The sequence below is a fragment of the Typopeltis vanoorti genome, chromosome 12 (assembly GCF_054136105.1).
Source record: "Typopeltis vanoorti isolate ZY-2024b chromosome 12, IOZ_Tvanoo_1.0, whole genome shotgun sequence".
NCBI classification, from domain to species: domain Eukaryota; kingdom Metazoa; phylum Arthropoda; class Arachnida; order Uropygi; family Thelyphonidae; genus Typopeltis; species Typopeltis vanoorti.
This window is the reverse complement of record NC_143560.1, coordinates 42,288,463-42,309,881: the sequence shown is the minus strand read 5'-3', so window position 1 is coordinate 42,309,881 and position 21,419 is coordinate 42,288,463. Positions and strand designations below refer to the sequence as shown.

General features: G+C 34.5%; 1 protein-coding gene across 1 annotated transcript in view; it reads left to right on the top strand.

Annotated features, from left to right (window-relative positions):
- Positions 1 to 21,419, top strand: part of Arf4 (ADP-ribosylation factor 2) — a 93,925-nt gene that overhangs the window by 58,874 nt on the left and 13,632 nt on the right. The gene's annotated exons all lie outside the window — the stretch shown is intronic.

Sequence of the window (21,419 nt, the reverse complement as noted above, 5' to 3'; positions counted from 1 at the left end):
GCTTTTAACATATGTGCAGTTAGAACGGCATCGCTTGTCTGTAAAGCGTGATCAGTTTAAATAGTTGCACAGTTGTTAACGGTCACATTTCAACTAGTAATCAATACATTCGTTTATTTAATTTTTTTTTATAACCCATGGATTCTACAATGCATGCATGCAAAAACAAAAAATATAATGAAAATAAACTTTATTTATTCATATGGAGTTTCCTCTCTTTTCTTCCCCGTCCCTATTGGGGCGAGTTGAGCCCCCTCATGGGGGGGGTAGGTAAATATTTATGGCTGTAGATCCGTGTGTTCATGGGACTGGTTTGCCTGCTTGCGGGATGAAAAACTGCAGATAAACTGGGGGGGGGGGGCTGCTGCTGTCTATGCCCAAGACCGGCTAATTTGGCTATGGCTGAAGAAGATCCTTAAGCTCCTCACGTCAGTGACGGGAATCAAACCCAGGACACTCCTTCACCAGGCATATGGTTGCGAAGCGCATAGCTACTAGGCTAACCATGCAGACATGAAAATAAACTGATAATACATGTATTAAAAATATAAAATTTTTTAAAAAAAATTAATATTCACACAAATTTAATGCATAATTTGTTCGTCTTATATTGCAAAGAATATTTTATTTCCAAAAATTCGACACGAAAAATGTGGTGCGTCCAATACAACGGTGCATCTTATAAGGCAAAAAATATGGTATTTTAATAGTGATATCTTTATGCTAGTTCTGGACACAAGTGCACAGGACATTTGAAATAGGAAGTTGTCACCATTTGTTTCACTGGTCTTTGTTGAGTGAGTAGATATGGGTTTTCTAAGGCATCAGTCCACCTAGATCCCAGTTTGTTTTCTGTATCTTTTTTCTGCCCCCACTCTTCAAACTTGTTTTTTGTTAGCTCTTTTCTCTCTCATTACATTTGAATGATCATTACTAACTTAAATTAGTTCTACTCATACATTCTTGGATGTTGTCAAGTTCATATCCTTTTTTCTATAAACTTCTACCATTGATGCCATCTCCTCACTCACCTCATTTTCCTTAGAATTCTTGTATCTGTGGTCCTTTGTCTATTTCTAACCAAATTCTCAGATCCATAAATTTAAATGGCTTGAACACCATCTTGTATACTGCTAGTTTGGTGTCTTGCCTTCATATTCACCTGAATTTATTCAGGTGACTCTTCATCATTCTAGCTTTATTATTTATAGCATTGTCAACTTTAATTTTGTAATCTTACCTAAAAATTTTACTTATAGCTGAAGTATGTTACTCTTCTGTAGGTTCTCAATTGAGAATCCAGCAGTGGTTTTCCATATCTCTGCATATTTTCATAGTTTTTGCTTGTATTGCTAATTTTCGTCCAATTTTTATATATGTTATTCTGTTTTTTAAAAAAAAAATTCTGAAGACTACAACTAGATTTACTTAGGAGTATAGTATCTGCATAAAGTAAAGTAAGAGCTGATTTAAATATCTCGGATGTTGATATTAGGCTTAATGCCACTTTCCTTCAAAATGTGATCTATATGAATGATAAGGGGAAATACAGTCATACCCCAACTTACGCAAATCTGGAGTTATGTGGTTTCTTATATGTACATATATTCCTGTCCCGCTTCACGCCGCACCACTAGTCGTATCTTTCAGGTGCCGGCCGCATTCACCAGATTTGCACATGCTGTGAACAAGCACTGACGTGTTTCGTGTGGTCTCCATTCATACACAATTTTTATAGTCTACAAACCTTGCAATTGTTTAATGTTATGTTCTTGATAAAAATTTTATCACATAAAAAATGTCTTCCAAAAGAAGCAAGTCCAATTCTTCTACAGCGAGCAAGAAAAGAAAAACATTGACTTTGGAAACATAACTCAACGTTATTAAGGATTTTGAAGGCAGGATGAAAATTTGTGAGTAGCAAAGAAGTTCGATCTACAGGAATCCACAGTAAGAACAATCATAAAAAAAGGTTCATAGATTCTAACGAGGAACGAACTGTAGCCACAAAGCAAGGAATAAAAAATCATTAGCTTGCTATGAAGAAATTTTGCGTGACAAGAAAAAGACATTATGCCGTCGGACAAATCTGTTTGATTTTATGAAACCATCGACACCGAAATAACTTTTTTTTTATGTACGAAAAACTACAGTTATGTTTATATTTCTTAAAACAATAGGTGTTTTTGTAAACCTTTGGTCCCAATTGTATGTTTGTATATATAAATTACCTGCAAAATTATACCCCGAGTTAAGTGAATTTGACTTGCGCGCATTTTGTTGGTCCCACCTATCGTGTAACTTTGGGGTTTTACTGTACTTCAATTAAAAAATCTTGTCTTTGGATTTTGCATTAGACCATCTTACAGTATTAATTCTATAGTTTGCTTTCAACTTTAGTATTAGCTGTATGTTGCTGCATGTAATATCCCATTTACACCATATAATTGTGGAATTACGAGGATTATTTTTCTTAGCATATCATATTCCTTTTCTATATCTATTTTCTTAATTACTCAGTTTTGCTAATCTTTCCTCTCCCATTCTATTTAAGTGACCATACCACCTAAGATTAGCTCTGCTAACACATTCCTGGATGCTAAATGTCAAGTTGTTTCCTAATAACCTTGTTTTTAATATAATATTGCCACTGATGCCATCTGTTCACACCCCTAATCTTTCTTGGGACTCTCATATCTGTGGTCTCTAGTCTTTGGTCAAGTGTTTCATTTCTAATCTAGATCCATAAGTTAAAATTGGTTTGAACACTATTTTGTATACAGCTAATTTAATGTTTTGACTAATTTCTATCTTATTCCATATAAATTTATTCAGGTGTCATCCTGCAATACTGGCTTTGTTGATTCTGATTTTGAAAGTTTATTTTTCACTTGGTTAGAGTATATTAAATTTAGTTTAATCCTTTATCCAAGTGTGAGCAAACAAAGTTTGCACCTGAAAGTATCAGGACTGGGGTAATTGGGCCTGGCTCTCACTGAAGAGACCTCAATAAAGTTCGAAACTAGTCTGAGTTGTGGCCCTTCCCTTAATGCATAACATTAGACATATCTGCAAGGAGATGTGTTTTGCATTATGGGAGATACTGAGATAGGAGTGTTGGTAGCTTGCTCCACCTTTGCAAGGAGTGCCCTGGTGTTGTACCACCTTACCCCAGTCCTGAATATACTTTCAGGCGCAAACTTTGTTTGCTCACACTTGGATAAAGGATTAAACTAAATTTATTATATTTGTTGATTCTGTTGTCTATTTCCATATTTAATTTACTGTCTTCACTAAAAAAATTGTGGTTAAGTAGCTGAAATGTTTTACTTGTTCTATAGGTTTTCCATTCATGATGCAATTGATATTTTCAATGTTACTCCTTTTTTCATCTTTGTCTGGTTATTGATTTTCATACAAAATTTATTACAACTTGTGTAACTCAGTGGATGTGGCATTTGCACCCCACGGCGCTTGGCCACATGAAGGAAGACTTGGTTTCAAATCTAGTCTGTGACTAGAGGAAATTTTTCTAAGCCTTTTTTTCGACCGGTTCCTGAGTTAGTCGATCTCTGGCATGGGAAGCCGGTTATTTCTCCCGGAAAGTGGAGTTTTTCATCCCGTAAACGCAAGAAAATTGACCATTGAACCCACACTATTTCAGACATTAAACATATTGTGTTAGGGATCATGAGATTGTAGCACTTGTTCAGCCGTCTCTTCGCTGCGTGCTGCTTAATTAGTGATATCTTTGGACCAGCTATCTCTGATTGGGTACTAGTTGAGACTGAACTGCCCACTCAGTCTCCAAAAGTTAGATAGGGCTAAAAACAGCCTTGCCTACTGCCTATATAGGAATAAAAAGGCATTAGCTGATTTTATTTATTACAACAGTTATTTAATTTAGTCAGGAAATCTTGCAGACTTGTACCAGTTTTATTTAAAAGTATAACATCATCTACATAAAGTAAAGAGCCTAGATTAACATCTCCAATTTTAATATCAGGTTTAATATATCGCTTTCCTTCATGATGTGATCCATATAGATAATGAATAACAGAGGGGATATGTATATCCTTGGCTGACACCAGATTTTATATAACTATCTTTCTATACTTCAATTCTAACTACTGACTTGCAACTCAGACTAAGTATCGCTTGATATAATGCCCCATTGACACCATATAACTGTAGCGTTTTGAATAGCTTTTCTCTTGGCATCTTGTCATGTACCTTTTCCAGATCTACAAAACTTAAATACAGATCTTTATATTCCCATAAAATTTCTCAACTATTTGTTGTAAAGTGAAAATCTGGTCCTCACAGCCTCTATTTGGTCTGAATCCAGCTTATTCTTTACCAAGCTTCCCTTCCACAATCCTTCTCAACTGTTTCTCAAGTATACTTGCATAAATCTTACCAGAAACACTCAGTAAGGAATACCTCTAATTCTCTCATTCCATTTTATTTCCCCTTTTTGTAAATGGGTATTATGAGAGAGCTCTACTCCAATTATCTGGAATTTGTCCCTCTCTCCAGGCCTTCTGAACTGTACATTGTGCCCACTGCAAGACTTTTATACCTGCATAGTTAATCATTTCTGGTCAAATATTATCTACTCCTGTTGCCTTTGCACATTTCAGGCTTTTTGATGACTTTTTCTACTTCAAGTATCTATATGTATTACTGATTGCATGTCTGGGTGTTTTTTTTTTTTTATTACTGTGCTATCACTGATTGTTTCGTTTAGCAATTTTTCGGAGTAATTATTCCATACATAAAGGATATCTTTCTCCAGTTTTCATGTCACCTTTATCATCTCTAATTCCTTTTAAAGAAGCACTCTTTCATCTATTTCTGAGCTTTTTCAGCAACTTCCAGAATATTTTGCCATCTTCATGATATTTATTTTCTGTTTCTTACCGAAGTCTTCCTATGATTTTTGTTTAGGCTAGTTTTATAGTGTTTAGCTTTCTTACATTTGTCTCTGTATTCTCTAAGAGTACAAACTGACTACTTCACCAGGAAGTAGGAACTTTATTTGGATATGGAAAAAGCATATAATTGGATGTCAAGAGAAACTCTTTAAAATGCTGCAATTATGTTGTGGAAAGTTACTTTGAAATTTGATATTGAAAGCGAAGATGAACCCATCTCTTTACTTTCTGGAGTTAGTATTCTCCTAAATAAATTCATGTGCGAGTCTCCAGTATGCTTTCGTTATATTGCTATGAAAATCAGAAAGCAAGACAAACTGTGAAAAAATGAATATGGAAAATGTTAACTACTTTCTCACTGAACTTATAGAGCAAGTAAAGATTTATATGGTGAAGAAATATAAACATGTTAACACAAGAATATTTTAGTATTTGCCAAATATTTCAGTCTGAAATTAACAGACTATCCTCAGTGGCTTGATAGGAACAGTTTTTACAAGGTGGAATACAAACAATTGATCATTCAAAAGTAGAAAGAGCTGCATGATGTTATATTGCTAAGCACTAAAGAGAAGTAAATTTCATCAGAGTGATGAATAAATTATAGATATTAATTCACAATTTCATATAATAATCTTAATTTATAAATTCAATTAAAGATAACATTAGACCAATGTAGGAATTAGGTCTCAATAAAAAAAAAAAAAAAAAAAAAAAAAAAAAAAAAAACCTAGTGTGTTATCCAGATTAAACTTTCCCATATTTTTTTGACAAGGATAGGCAATCATTTTGATTCAAGTTAGGGCATTGAAGTAAGGCCTCGGCACTCTTTGAATAGGCATTCTAATTTATAGCGACATCTGTGTAGAAGGCGACTTCTGGACCAAAGAATATTGTGGCTTGTCTCTGTTTCGTGCTGCGCCAATCCAGATTTATTGGATTTGTTGTAAAGAATGTACGATTGATGTTCTTTTTTCTATAGAGCGTCCGGTTTGTCCAAAGTATGACAGATTGCAGTTACAAGGAACTTGATATATACACACCAGGCAGCAACATAGTTGAGCGGTTATCTTTAGAAGAAGGGAAATATGAGAATATTTTGTTAATAAGGATATAAGTGGCTGTTAAATCATATTTCTTCAGAATTCTTGAAATTGGTTCAGAGATTCCAGAAATATATGGAATTGGAATTCGATGTATTGATTCTTTGTTGTTCTGGATAGGATTGTAGGAATCGAACAGGTTTTGTGTAGTCTTTTCAGAGAAACCATTTAATTTCATGTGATGTTTGATAGTTGAAAGTTCTTTCTATAATTCATGGGGAGTTAAGCAATTAGTTCTATCTCGGCGAATTAAACATTTTATAATTCTTGTTTTTTGATGAGGATGATGGGCAGATTGTTTGAGTATGTAACGTCCAGTAAAAGTGGGTTTTCCGTAAACTGTTGTTGTCAGAATACTTGAAGGTGAGCAGATGAGAAGGATGTCTGAAAAGGATAACTTGTTGTCTTTTTCAATCACCATGGTCAACTTAATACGAGGGTGTAGAGAATTGATTTTGGCTAAAAAGGATGGTTAGGAATATCTGTTGTGAGGCCACACTGAAAAAATGTCGTCTATATATCTAACCCAAAAGGATGGTTGAGAGTATATAGATGAAAAAAGGAAGTATTCTAGATGTTCCAAATAAAAGTTGGCTAGAGCATGTGAAAGTGGACTTCCCATGGCCGTTCCTTCCACTTGGTTGTAGAATTTGTTTTGACACAAGAAATATCCACAGTGCATCACGAAATCAAATAATTTTACGATATCTTGTGGGAAGGTGTCAGCCAGTAAATGTAAGATCTCTTTGAAAGGTGCATTGGTAAATATATTCTACATCGAAGCTCACCATAAGATCAGTAGGTTGTAATGAGATGTTTTTTAATTTAAGAAATCAGAAGAGTTTTTCAAAAAAGAGCGTGATTTGCCTATATGTGATTTCAATAATTTCACTAAATATTTGGCTATGCGATAAGTAGGTGAATCAATACAGTCAACTATAGGACGGAGAGGAATGTCTGTCTTGTGAATTTTTGGTAGACCATAAAATCTAGGTCTTGCAAAATGTGTTTTTAACCTTTCTATAGTGTCTGCATCTAAACTTTTAACCTCATCAAGAAGGGAATTTAATTTCTTCAGTTGCCTGTCGGTGGATTTGTGATCAAGTTCTTGGTATGTTGAGCGATCTCGAAGTAAAAGAGAAATTTTTCTTCTGTAATTTGAGGAATCCATAATTACTGTCACTTTTCGTTTATCTGCTTTGATGATAACAAGGTGACGGTTGCTTCTTAAGGAATGTAGTGCTTTCTTTTCAGAAGGAGATATGTTGGAAGAGGAAGCTTGACTTTAAGTAGCATAAAAGCAACTTTTAGGTGTGGAGAATTAGTCTTTTCACTGGAGAGATGACTTAGGTTCCATTCAATGTTAAACAGGAAATCTAAATAAGGAATCTTTTTAGGGACTGTAGCAAAATCATGTCCTTTTGAGGAGGTGAGTATTTCACTACTCGTTAAAGGGTGACCGGACAAGTTGACGACCCAATTATCTGGAACATGGAAAGGCTTGATTTGTCTAGAAACAAAGGTATCGAATTTGTGGTTTAGATGTCGATTCTGTTTTTTAAAAGAACATTGTATAGAGTGTTTAGCCACATTAAGAACTATGTTGGAGAGTTGTGGGTCTAAGTTTGTGGAGATTAGCAACTTGACAAATGTTAATAGCAAGATCATGTTTAGTTGCTCTGAGTTGATTACGAATTAAAGCTAAACTGGTGTTACTGTAGATTTTATGAGCTCCAGGAGATTTAATGGTTTCTTCAAACTTAGCGAAGTTAGGAATAATCTGATTGTCGCAGCATTTTTTAGAAAAATGATCCTTGCTTGTAGTTTACCTTGTATTACAGATAGTTTACCGTTTTTTTTTTTATAAAGCTTTCCCCATGTGGGAATTCTATTCTTGAGAGATACTTGTGGCATTAAATTAAGAAATATAAACACGTTAACACAAGAATATTTTAATATTTGCCAAATATTTCAGTCTGAAATCAATAGACTATCCTCAGTGGCTTGACAAACACCGCGTGATGTTACATTGCTAAGCACTAAAGATTGGTAAATTTCATCAGAGTGATGAATAAATTATAGGTATTAATTCACAATTTCATATAATAATCTTAATTTATAAATTCAATTAAAGATAAAACATTAGAGTAATGTAGGAATTAGGTCTCAATAAAAATTAATAAAAAAAAATTCTGGTGTGTTATCCAGATTCAACTTTCTCATATTTTTTTGACTTCAATTTAATGTAGGAATTAGATCTCAATTAAAAAAAAAAAACCTAGTGTGTTATCCAGATTAAACTTTCCCATATTTTTTTGACAAGGATGGGCAATCATTTCAATTCAAGTTAGGGCATTGAAGTAAGGCCTCAGCACTCTCTTTGAATAGGCATTCGAATTTATATTGACATCTGTGTCGAAGGCAAGTCCTGGACCAGAGAATGGCTTGTCTCTATCCCGTGCTGCACCAATCCAGACTTATCGGATTTGTTGTAAAGAATGTATGATTGATGTTCTTGTATTCTATTCTGTAAGTGACCATACCACCTGAGGATAGCTCTGCTATCCTCAGGTGGTATGGTCACCTAATTAGAGAATGGGTAAGGAAAGATTGCAAAACAAGTGTTCTCTGCTAGGTTGGCAGGAAAAATACCCAGAGGAAGATCAAGATATAGATGGACTGGTACAGTAAAAAGTGCCTTAGAAGATAGAAATATAAAATCTGATAATGTTGGAATCGTAGTTTGTAGGAAAATTGTAGATAGGAAGTTAGTAATGTTTTTCATGTAGTACTATCATATCCTGTACACCACTTGAGTGTACATATTAGGAATTTGATCTTCCTTCAAATCCTCTGCATCTTTTTTTTTTTTTCACTTCTTCCATCAAACTTTTTTTCCCTAGATCTTGTTTTACCTGTAATATTACTTTCTTCGACATTCCTACACCTTTTTATTAAGATATTTCTTTTGTTTTCTTTCTTTCTTAACCTGTCTTGGAAAATCTGCATTCAACTGTGTAAACTTTTTTTTCCCTCTTAAAGTTTCATTTTTCTTTGTTCTATTTGAACAGCTGCTTCTGACAGCCATTTATAATCTTTCTCGTTGATTTTATTAGAATCTTCTTTACTTTTATTGCTGCTTATTTTGTTTCTTCTCCCAGTTCTAATTGTCTTCCTGTTCTTTCTAAACTTTTTTAATTTCTTTCTAACTTCTACTTTAAAAACTTCATTTATACAATTTTCATCAAATTTGATAGTCCTTTTGTTTCTTAGTCCATAATTTCGATTTAACTTTGGCTATCAATACATGAATTCATGATCTGTTTCACAATCTGCACCAGGTAGTATTTTGCTACTTTGATAACTCTTTTCCACCTTCTGTTGGTAGCAATGCAATCTGATTTCTATATTAACTGTTAGATGATATCCATGTGTACAGCTTTCTCTATGTTGCAAGTGTTTGCAATAAAGAAACTGTTCTCTGCACAACTCCAACATCCTTGATCCAGCTTCATTCTTTTTCTCCTGCTTTTGTATTCCAGTCACCTTAAATCAATGTAAAATGTCTAATCAATTCTGTATACTATTTGTTACAATCTGCTGTAAAATTCTTCTACTCTCATCTTCACTTACAGTAGTGGGTAGTGGGTACATACACCTGTGAGTGTGACATTCAAGGGATATGCCTTTATTCTGATTCATATTGTCAAACAGTTGAAACCTAAAACATAATTCTTTTCTTGATTGCCACTCTATTTCTTCTAAAAGCTTCATGTCCTCAGCAATAGATCTTGAAATCTTTAGTATCAAACTGATCCATTCCTGTCCACCTAAGTTTACTAATCTAAAATCTTGTTCTTCTTATTTCTCTTTACTAGTTGCAGCTTTCCTTGATACATACTTGCATTCCATGTTCCTGTTCTGTATAAATCAGTAGATTGGAGACATCTTTTTAAATTAAATGTCAGAACATAAACTTACTGAAGGCTTTGATCAGTCTTCATCATTCTTGTTAATTTCATTGGAAATTTCTCTCTGCTCTTCCCCATAGCCATTTTTGGTGTCTTCTGACCTGATTATCCCATTTTCTCGCATCATATCTCAGTAACTTAAGCCTTTGTTCATGTATCATCAGTTGCTTTTTTTTTTTTTTTAAACTATACTTTAAGCCTGTGTAGCTCAGTAGAAGTGGCGTTTTGCACTCTACGGCACTTGACTGCACAAAGAAAGGATTTGGTGGTTTAAATCTAGTCACCGACTAGAGGAAATTTTTCTAAGCCTTTTTTCGATCGGTTCCCGAGTTAGTCGATCACGGGCTAACTGATTTTTTTCTCCTGGAAACTCAAGAAAATCGACCGTCGGACCCACACTATTTTCAGACATTAAAAAATATTGTGTTAGGGACCACAAGATGGCGGCACTAGCTTGCCACCTTCTTCACTGCGTACTGATGAATCAGTGATAGCCTCGGGCCAGCTATCTCTCTGATTGGCTACCAGTGGAGATTGAACTGCCCACTCAGTCTCCAAAAGTTAAATTGGGTAAACGGTCCCGCCTACTCCCTATATGGGAACAAATAGGCATTAGCTGATAGCTGATTAAGAACTGTACTCTATAGTCTGTAAGTTTAGTTAATCACCTTATAATTACATTAAATTTCTATGAAACAAAGCTATTTGGTCATCATAGATGGTTTACTTAAGATGAGATTAAGTAATATGAGTCATTAGGTGTTCTGTATAAGTAATAATGAAACTAGACAGAAGAAAAAAAGTTAAGTGAAAATTGGATATTATCAAAAGTATGGAGATTGAAGTGAGATCCTTTTTTTTTTTTCCTAGAAAAAAATGGGACTTCGTAACACTAAAGTCCATAAGCATTGCTTGCCACACTAAAGAATAGCAATATTTAGAGTAACACATTGGTTATAAACAATCTTGAAGCATCAAATGATGATGGACCGTGAGGTTCGTCAATGAAAGAGGAATGAAGTATATCATCTGCATAGTTGAATGGAATTTGGAGCCAGTGAGAGAAGGCATTTATGTACAGGAGGAAGAGTGAATGAAAGTCTGAAGCCTCTGAGTTCTGAGAAGAGGATGTTCTATCATGATGTATAATGAAAGACCAAAGGAAGATTGAAATTTTGTGAGTAGTCTCTATGCCAGATCCAATCAGATTCTTTTCAAATGTTAAGAAAGGCAATGACAATCAAGGAAAAGAAGGAGTGGAGTAGCCATAGTATTCAACACAAAATACGAGGCTAATCTTCTTGAATGACAGGCAGTCTCAAGTAGAGTAATGTGGGCAAATATGAGAATGGGGAACTGGACAATGAGACTTATTTGTGCCTATGGTCCCACAGAAGGTTCTGAGGTAGAAGTGGAGGAATTTTTTGATGTTTTAGAAAAAGCAACTGCACAGTGAAAAAGGAAAAGTTGGTCCTTGTTGGGGATCTAAACAGCAGAATAGGAAATGATTGTGAGACATACAAAAATATTTTGGGAAAATTTGGAGAAAAGAGCAAAGCTAATAATAATGGCAAATATCTGTTGGATTTCTGCTCAGGACATGGACTGGTTATTACTAACGCCATGTTCCAACATAAAAATGTGCACAAATTCACATGGAGAGAAGAGGCAAGGAAAAAGAAAAGTCTCATTGACTATGTTATTGTTGATATTGATGTTTTCTCCCCAGTGCAGGACACCAGAGTGTACAGAGGATTTGAAATTGGAAGTGATCACTATTTAGTCTTGAGCAGGATAAAATTGAATTTCATATTGAAAAGAATAACATGTAAGAAAGTTTTAAAGGTGAATAAAAGTTGAGCAGCTCTCAGATGTGAACTGTAGACTAAAATACACAAAGATTATTGAAGAAAAAATGAAAGAGTTTGAGAACAGGAATCAAACCTTGGAGATTCAGTGTCAAGCCTTGAAGAAAGCCCTGATTGATTTAGCTAGAGAGGCATGTGGTGAAGTTGTCTGCAAGGATAGAAAAATTAGAACTCCGTGGTGAACATAGGAAGTAAAACAGGCAGTGAAGGAAAAGAAGAAAGCATATCAAAAGTTCCTGTCAAATAAGTCAGCTTGTGCTCTTAAAGAATACAGAGACAAATACAAGAATGCTAAACACTGTGTAAAACTAGCTAAACAAAAGTGATGACTTTGGCAAGAATATAGAAAATAAGTATCAAGAAGGTGGCAAAATATTCTGGAGGTTGTTGAAGAAGCTTAGGAATGGAGGAAAGAGTGCTGTAAAAGGAGTTAGAGATATACAGGTGACATGAAAACAGGAGAAAAAGATATCCTTGAAGTGGCGTAATTACTTTGACAAATTGCTAAATGAAACAAGCAGTGATGACAGCACAGTGGTAAAAATCACTGACCAGGCATGGTCAGGAATACATATATACTTTAAGTAGAAAAAGCCATCAAAGGCTTAAAATGTGGAAAGGCAGCAGGAGTAGATGATATTCGACCAGAAATGCTGAAGTATGGTGGTATAAGAGTCTTACAGTGGCTGCACTGCATAGTTCAAAAAGCCTGGATAGAGGGACGAATTCCCGATGATTGCAGTAGAGCTCCCATAGTACCCATATATAAAAAGGGAAATAAAACTGAATGTGAGAATTACAGAGGTATTTCCCTACTGAGTGTTCCTGGCAAGATCTATGCAAGTATATATACTTGAGAAACGGTTGAGAAGAATTGTGGAAGAAAAGCTTGGTGAAGAACAAGCTGAATTCAGGCCAAATAGAGGCTGTCAGGAACAGATCTTCACTTTACGACAAGTAGTCAAGAAAGCATGGGAATATAACAAAGATCTGTATTTAAGTTTTGTCTATCTGGAAAACACATATGACAAGTGCCAAGAGAGAAGCTATTCAATACGCTACAGTTATGTGGTGTCAGTGGGGCATTATATCAAGCAATACTTAGTCCTTATTTGAGTTGTAAGTTCTTTTAGAGAATACAGAGACAAATACAAGAATGCTAAACACTGTAAAACTAGCTAAACAAAAGTCATGGGAGGACTTTGGCATGAATATAGAAAATAATTATCAAGAAGGTGACAAAATATTCTGGAGGTTGTTGAAGAAGCTTAGGAATGGAGGAAAGAGTGCCGTAAAAAGAGTTAGAGATGATAAAGGTGACATGAAAACAGGAGAAAAAGATATCCTTGAAGTATGGAGTAATTACTTTGAAAATCTGCTAAATGAAACAAGCAGTGATGACAGCACAGTGGTAAAAAACACTGACCAGGCATGCAATCAGGAATACATATCCATACTTGAAGTAGAAAAAGCCATTAAAGGTTTGAAATGTGGAAAGGCAGCAGGAGTAGATGATATTCGACCAGAAATGCTGAAGTATGGTGGTATAAAAGTCTTACAGTGGCTGCACTGCATAGTTCAGAAAGCCTGGACAGAGGGACGAATTCCTGATGATTGGAGTAGAGCTCTCATAGTACCCATATATAAAAAGGGAAATAAAACTGAATATGAGAATTACAGAGGTATTTCCCTACTGAGTGTTCCTGGCAAGATCTATGCAAGTATATATACTTGAGAAACGGTTGAGAAGAATTGTGGAAGAAAAGCTTGGTGAAGAACAAGCTGAATTCAGGCCAAATAGAGGCTGTCAGGATCAGATCTTCACTTTACGACAAGTAGTCAAGAAAGCATGGGAATATAACAAAGATCTGTATTTAAGTTTTGTCTATCTGGAAAACACATATGACAAGTGCCAAGAGAGAAGCTATTCAATACGCTACAGTTATGTGGTGTCAGTGGGGCATTATATCAAGCAATACTTAGTCCTTATTTGAGTTGTAAGTTCTTTTAGAGAATACAGAGACAAATACAAGAATGCTAAACACTGTAAAACTAGCTAAACAAAAGTCATGGGAGGACTTTGGCATGAATATAGAAAATAATTATCAAGAAGGTGACAAAATATTCTGGAGGTTGTTTAAGAAGCTTAGGAATGGAGAATAGAGTGCTGTAAAAGGAGTTAGAGATAAACAGGTGACATGAAAACGGGAGAATAAGATATCCTTGAAGTATGGAGTAATTACTTTGAAAAACTGCTAAATGAAACAAGCAGTGATGACAGCACAGTGGTAAAAAACACTGACCAGGCATGCAGTCAGGAATACATATCCATACTTGAAGTAAAAAAAAAAAGCCATCAGTGGCTTGAAATGTGGAAAGGCAGCAGGAATAGATGATATTCAATCAGAAATGCTGAAGTATAGTGGTATAAGTCTTACAGTGGCAGTACTGCATAGTTCAGAAAGCCTGGACAGAGGAATTAATTCCCAATGATTGGAGTAGAGCTCTCATAGTACCCATATGTAAAAAGGGAAATAAAACTGAATGTGAGAATTACAGAGGTATTTCCCTACTAAGTGTTCCTGGCAAAATCTATACAAGTATACTTGAGAAATGATTGAGAAGAATTGTGGAAGAACAAGCTGGATTCATGCAAAATAGAGGCTGTCGGGATCAGATTTTCACTTTACGACAAATAGTCAAGAAAGCATAGAAATATAACAAAGATCTGTATTTAAGTTTTGTCGATTTGGAAAAGGCATATGACAAGGTGCCAAGAGAGAAGCTATTCAATACACTACAGTTATATGGTGTCAATGGGACATTATATCAAGCAATACTTAGTCTTTATTTGAGTTGTAAGTCAGCAGTTAGAATTGAAGGAAGTACAGGAAGATGGTTTAATGTTAAATCTGGTGTGAGACAAGGATGTACATTATCCCCTCTGTTATCCATTATATATATGGATCACATTATGAAGGAAAGTGGTATTAAACATGATATCAGAATTGGAGATGTTAATGTCAGCTCTTTGCTTTATGTGGACGAACAAATCCGCTACAAGTCTGCAAGATTCCCTGACTAAATTGAATAACTGTTGTAATAGATATGGTATGTAGGTCAGCAATAAAAAGACAAAGATAATGAAAATAGGCAGAATCATTGAAAATGTCAGCTGTGTTGTGAATGGAGAACCTGTGGAACAAGTAAAACATTTCATCTACTTAGGCACGATTTTTAGTGAAGATGGTAAATTAAATATAGAAATAGACAACAGAATCAGCAAAGCTGGTATGGTGGGAAGTCAATTGAATAAATTCATATGGAATAAGAGAGAAATTAGTCGGAACACTAAATTAGCCGTATGCAAGACAGTGTTCAAACCAGTTTTTTAACTTATGGATCTGAGAGCTGGGTCAGAAGTAAACCACTTGACCAAAGACTAGAGACAGCAGATATGAGAGTCCTGAGAAAGATTATTGGCGTGAACGGATGGCATCAATGGCAATATCATATTAAAAACAAGGATATTAGGAAAGAACTTGACATTGTCAGCATCCAGGAATGCGTTAGTAGAGCTAATCTCAGGTGGTATGGTCACTTAAACAGAATAGGCGAAGAAAGATTAGCAAAACAAGTGTTCTCTCTAGGTTGGCAGCAAAACGACCCAGAGGAAGACCAAGATATAGGTGGATTGATACGGTACAAAGTGCCTTAGACGATAGAAATATAAGATCTGATAATGTTGGAGTCTTGACAAGTAACAGACTGATTTGGAGGAAAATTGTAGATAGGAAGTTAGTAATGATGTAATTTTTTCATGTGGTGCTATCATAACCTGTACATGGCAGGAATTTGATGATGATGAAGAAAAGTTGTCACATGAGTTTCCAAACACTTTCCATGGCTGGTGTCCAGATGTGCATAACTGATATTTTATAAAACTATAAAAAAATCATTATAGTGGTAACATCATAATGAGATCTGTAGTTAGCCTGCTTACCTTAGATGATGAGCTTTTTTTCTGAAAAAACTGAAGTGAAAAGAATTGGCTGATAGTTTGGCTTTTTTTGATCTAGCTGAGAGTATAGACTTATTTCCATGTAGGAAACATCTTTTTTTTCTAAAAACAAACATCTATCCTATGTTATCAAGGATAACATAGGATAGATGTTTATTCTGGAGCACAAGTTTTTAGTGTAGTAGGAAGGATATTATCAAGATCAATAGACTATTGCCATCTAGGATGTTTGGGATTTTATTTTTTTTATTTAAAATTAAGAATTAACCACTTGAAATGAACAAAAACAATGTTTTCATACTTCACTTTCAACTCCAGCATTATTAAGAGCAGTCCATTCCACTCCTCCTCCATACTTAATAATGCTGGAGTTGCAAATGAAGAATGAAAACATTGTTTTTGTTCATTTCAAGTGGTTAATTCTTAATTTTAAATTAATATCGATAAAAAAAAAAAAAGATGCAAAACTAAATCTTAAATTCTGTCTACACCACACTGACTATTGGTGAGTGTAAAGCTATTTGATAGAATACATAAGGGCTATTCACAGCCCAAATGTTGCAATTGTGTGAGTTAACATTACTGCTCAGATAAAAATGTGCCTCGTCACTCCACAAGATATTCCACGGCCATGCATCCATCCACCTCCTTCGAGCTAAGAACATCAGGGCAAACTGCAATCAGGTTTCCACATCACCATAAAGCAAAACTTGAGTATGGGAGATCTTGTAAGGGGGAAACCCTCATCATTTGACGCAGGATCTTCCGTATGTTATATCTAGTTGCCTTGATATTGCCCGAGCACTGCTGGACCCTTGTGCATTATTCATTCTGTTTTCCACTATCGCAGTTGTAACTTAGTCAACTTGTTGAGGAATAATCCATTTGCACCCTTATCCTGGCCTCACTACTAAAGATACACCATTTTCAAATCAGAATCATTTTTCTAAGATTTGTTATTGTCATTGGACATTTTTCTCCTATCTTTCAAATGTCAGCATTCCTGAAGTGTAGCATTAATTTACCACATTGATAATAAAGCTTGACTAACAATGCACGTTCTGGTAAGGTGAGATTCATAGTGCATCAGTCTTATTCAGATTGTGCATCCGTTTCAGTTTTCTTTGTATCCACCAACTTGTCAGTAGAAACATTGAGATTATGCAAATATCACGTGATTTTAGCACCAGTTGTCTACTGGTGGCAGAAATTTGTACTTCCTCCCCTCTTTTTTTTCTGTAAATCAAAATCTTATGTTCCAGAGTGTACTTACTCCAAGTTTGATTTCATTTCGTCCAGTACATTTTTTGCTCCAGTGCTCTGAACACTCCTCTTTAATTATGATCACCCTGTATACTATAACAGTTAATGAACGTGATATGTTATTTTAATTTAAACATGATCAGAAATGTAGTGCATTCAGTTTACTCCATTTTTTTTTTTTTTTTTTTTTTTTTTTTTTTTGCCAACATTATAGATTTCACCAATTTGTGTGAAATGACAGTAGTTCTTTTCAGACTGCAGGCAAGTTTATTTGACATGGTTTTGAACACAGAGATAAATTTATTTCATTTCTGCAATAAATTTGGTAATTCTTATAACAGTAGTAAGTTTCTCGGATAACATTTAAGATATCAGTGATATCAAAATTATATACAATCCTGTCCCATCTTTTCATGTTAGGGTTAATTTCCTGTCATTGCCAAGTAACTTGGCTTCTTAGAAACTTGTTTAAGGAGGGTTTTGGTACATCAGATACTTGATACTGTGTATAAGAGGGTACTCTTATTGCTTGATCTGTCTCTCATAAATTTGCTGTCATAAATATTGTTTCTGCCTTATGCATCTTACAGGTAGTAGTAGTCTCGAACGGTTTGAACATGAGCAATTGCGGGTCAAGCTATAAAAATAATTATCTTTCTCATCTGGCTCTATCTCTAGCTATTTCTTTCATATCTCTGAAGCTCAATTATGATGGCCTTTCTTTTAGACTGTAGTGAAGTTATTTTTGGTCTTCCTCCAAGAAGGCTGTTTGGTGATTCTCTGAGAAGACATATACACATGTTACTAACATGCATTTTTGTGTGAAGTAAATTATCATTAAGGAAAACAGTTAATATACAAATTGTATAAAATAGCTTTATCAAATTTTGTGCATGTAACATTTGATGCAACTCTCAAACACACACAAAAAAAAAAAAAAAAAAAAAAAAAAAAAAATGTAAACCTATAGTGCACCACGTTGAGCTCTAAGATACCTTTTAATTTTATTTTTTTATATAAACTGATGTCTTTTTTTTGCTCTAAAAATTCATGAGTTTTGAGGAGACCCTGAAGAGTAGAATGAGCTGATACTATTTCTATAAGTTCTGATGAGAATCTAGAACAATCAAAATGAGTTTGGTTCTGATTCTTTCTCTTAGAGGGGGTCTTGATGAGACTTTCAGATAACATCAAATAGAATAATTAATAAATTGCTCTACATAGCATTGCAATGAAGTCTCAGTTGTTTGTATGGTCACTTTAGCTAAGTGAATGTCATGCAAAATAAGTATTGTGATGTGATTAAAAATGCATTTTTGACAATTTTGAACAGTATAGGTTTTGCATTCATGTCCACTGTGCTATGCATTACTGTGAATTATAACCACTATTTAAAACAAGGTCAATATGTTCTAGAAGATGGGCTGGACAAGCAGGAGGTGGTTTTACAGTTCACATTAGATTGTTATTATATAGAAGCCTCTGTGGTGTTTGAGATTCCATTAGAAAAGAAAGTATTTCTAAGGCAGAAATACTTTTGCTGGCCTGATTGAGTCAGTGGTTAACATACTCATTCTCCAATAGGCTGTGGGTTTGAATCCCACAGTGGACATAGATGTTTGATTGTCTTTAGGTGGGGGATGAATTTCATTGCCTGGTGTGATATCACTCCCTCCCACTTCTGGAGCCTGATGTGGCTTGAAAAATGTTCCATGTTTGGTCTCTAGAGCTTGGTTTCCAGACTAGATAAAAATACAAAATCAATAAAAATTTATTTTAAAAAAATCGTTAACCTACCCACATTATGAATGTACTCTAGTGTCCTGAGTAAATCTTTCATGGGTGAGAGCCACATAAAAAAAAAAATTGAAAAAAAAAAGTGGGGGGGGGGACAATTTGGATAAAACTTTTATTGACAGTTGCATTTTTGTACACTTCAAATTAAACACAAAACATGGATGGTGAGGGATTTATTGTGCATTTTCCAAATTTAAAAGCCTTGCAAGGAAAGGAAAATGGGATCCTCTTTGCATGGGTGATGTGCTTATATCTTGCACATTCCTAATCTTTCTCTACTAATCATAAAAGGGAACAGTCTGAAATTTTTTTTAAGATTTTCTTAAAAAAAAAAATAACCTTTGTTTACTTTTATTAACATTCGTGGCCTTAATAACAGCATAAGCAATATGCATCACCATTCATCTAAACCAGGCCTTTTATTTCTAATCTCAACTACTGTCTCCCTTGGTCATCTGAATTGCACTTCATGATTTCTTTTGTCAGATATACAAGTGGCAGAAGAAATGAAGTGCAATTCAGATAATTGAGGTAAGCAGTAGTTGAGATTAGAAATAAATGGTTTAGATGGTAATGCATGTTGCTTATGCTGTTATTAAGGCCATGAATGCTAGTAAAAGTAAATAAAGATTATTTTTATTTTATTTATTTTTTTAAGAAAATCTTAAAAATCTCAGTTCGCTTTTATGATTTAGTAGAGAAGAAAAAGATTAGGAATGTGCAAGATATGAACACACCCATGTAAAAAGATCCTCTTTCCTTTCCTTGCAAGACCTTTAAGTTAGAAAAATAGGATTCTGACATTTCAGTTTCTTTACCACATTTTGTAGCATTTGCTATCACTTGCAGTTCTGATAATCATTTAAACATCTCTTAGATTTAAAAAAAAAAAAAAAGTTTTCCCATTTGAGCAGTAAGATTGTCGTGCTTAGTAATAACTAGTATTAACTAGCATAGCACTTTTTACTTCACTAACAACTTTATCTTTGTTTTTTGTGGTGCAAGGTAAGTGTAGCCTGTGGTCTATTGTGTTGTTTGATACACCATCACCAATAAATTTAATCATTTTAATCTCAGTAGTAATACATTTATGAATCTTTACATTGAAAGCGAGTGCTGTTACTGATTATTATTAGCAACATTGTAAACAGTCCATGAAAACTACACGTTAATTCACGGATGTCATATCACCAGAACCATCACATGAGCAAATCATAAAGCAAAATGTTGTAAGATGGGGCCTTACTGTACTTAATAATGCGTAGTCTTTTAGTGGCAGTAAATATCCTAATTTTTGACAGATAAGATTGTATGAGAAATCATTGGTGGTCAGTATAACACTTTGGAATTTAACAACAAAACTATAGTTCAATAATTTTAACTTCACTAGCATGTAATTCATGAGTCAAATGATTTTAAAAAAAATGAACAAATTCTATTTATTCTTCACCTGTTTAAGATCTGAACTCTCTTATAAATAAGTCATTCTTTTCTTGAATTGAAAAGTTCAACTTAATATACTAGTATGATAGCTCTTTTGTCAATCTTACCATGCAGTAATAAGTAGGGCCTGCACTCGTTCTACTTTTTTTAAACAGTTCTGTTGAAAGTAATGTCATCATTAAAATTCCTGACGTGTACCCTCAAGGGGTGTACAGGATATGATAGTATTACATGAAAAAAATTACATCATTACTAACTTCCTATCTACAATTTTCCTCCAAATCAGTCTTACTTGTCAAGACTCCAACATTATCAGATCTTATATTTCTATTGTCTAAGGCACTTTGTACCGTATCAATCCACTTATACCTTGGTCTTCCTCTGGGTCGTTTTCCTTGCCCATTCTATTTAAGTGACCGTACCACCTCAGATTAGCTCTGCTAATGCATTCCTGGATGCTGACAATGTCTGAAAGTAATGTTAATAATCTTTATAGAGGTTGAAAAGGAGCCATTTTGTTAATTGTTCATTATAGAAAAATAAATAAAAAATAACAAGATTGTTAGCTTAATCAGCATCTCATTGAGATGTTTTATTCTTTCACATTGTAGGCTTCCATTATATTTAAAAAAAAAAAAAAACAATTGGATAGGTGCACAATTGCATCTTTTTACATAAACTGACAAACACTATCTCCTTAAAGAAAACATAGGATTTGAGCTGGAGTTCCTAAGCTGCTATTGCTATGTCATAGGATATTTAAGTTCTCAGCAGTTAAAAATATTAGCTATGTGATTGCTTCTAAATCATAGCTACTCTATATTTATTGATACTTCTTTTACATGTGAGATTTTTGTAGATCTCACTTATTGCAAGTTATTTTGCACTCTGTGGAGAGATTGGACAGAGACCCAAGCATGATTTATAGGTCTCTTCATTAAGTGAGGTATTGATGGCATCACACTGGGTGGTGAAAATGCTACCATTATTTACCTGAGGAAAAGAGACATAACATT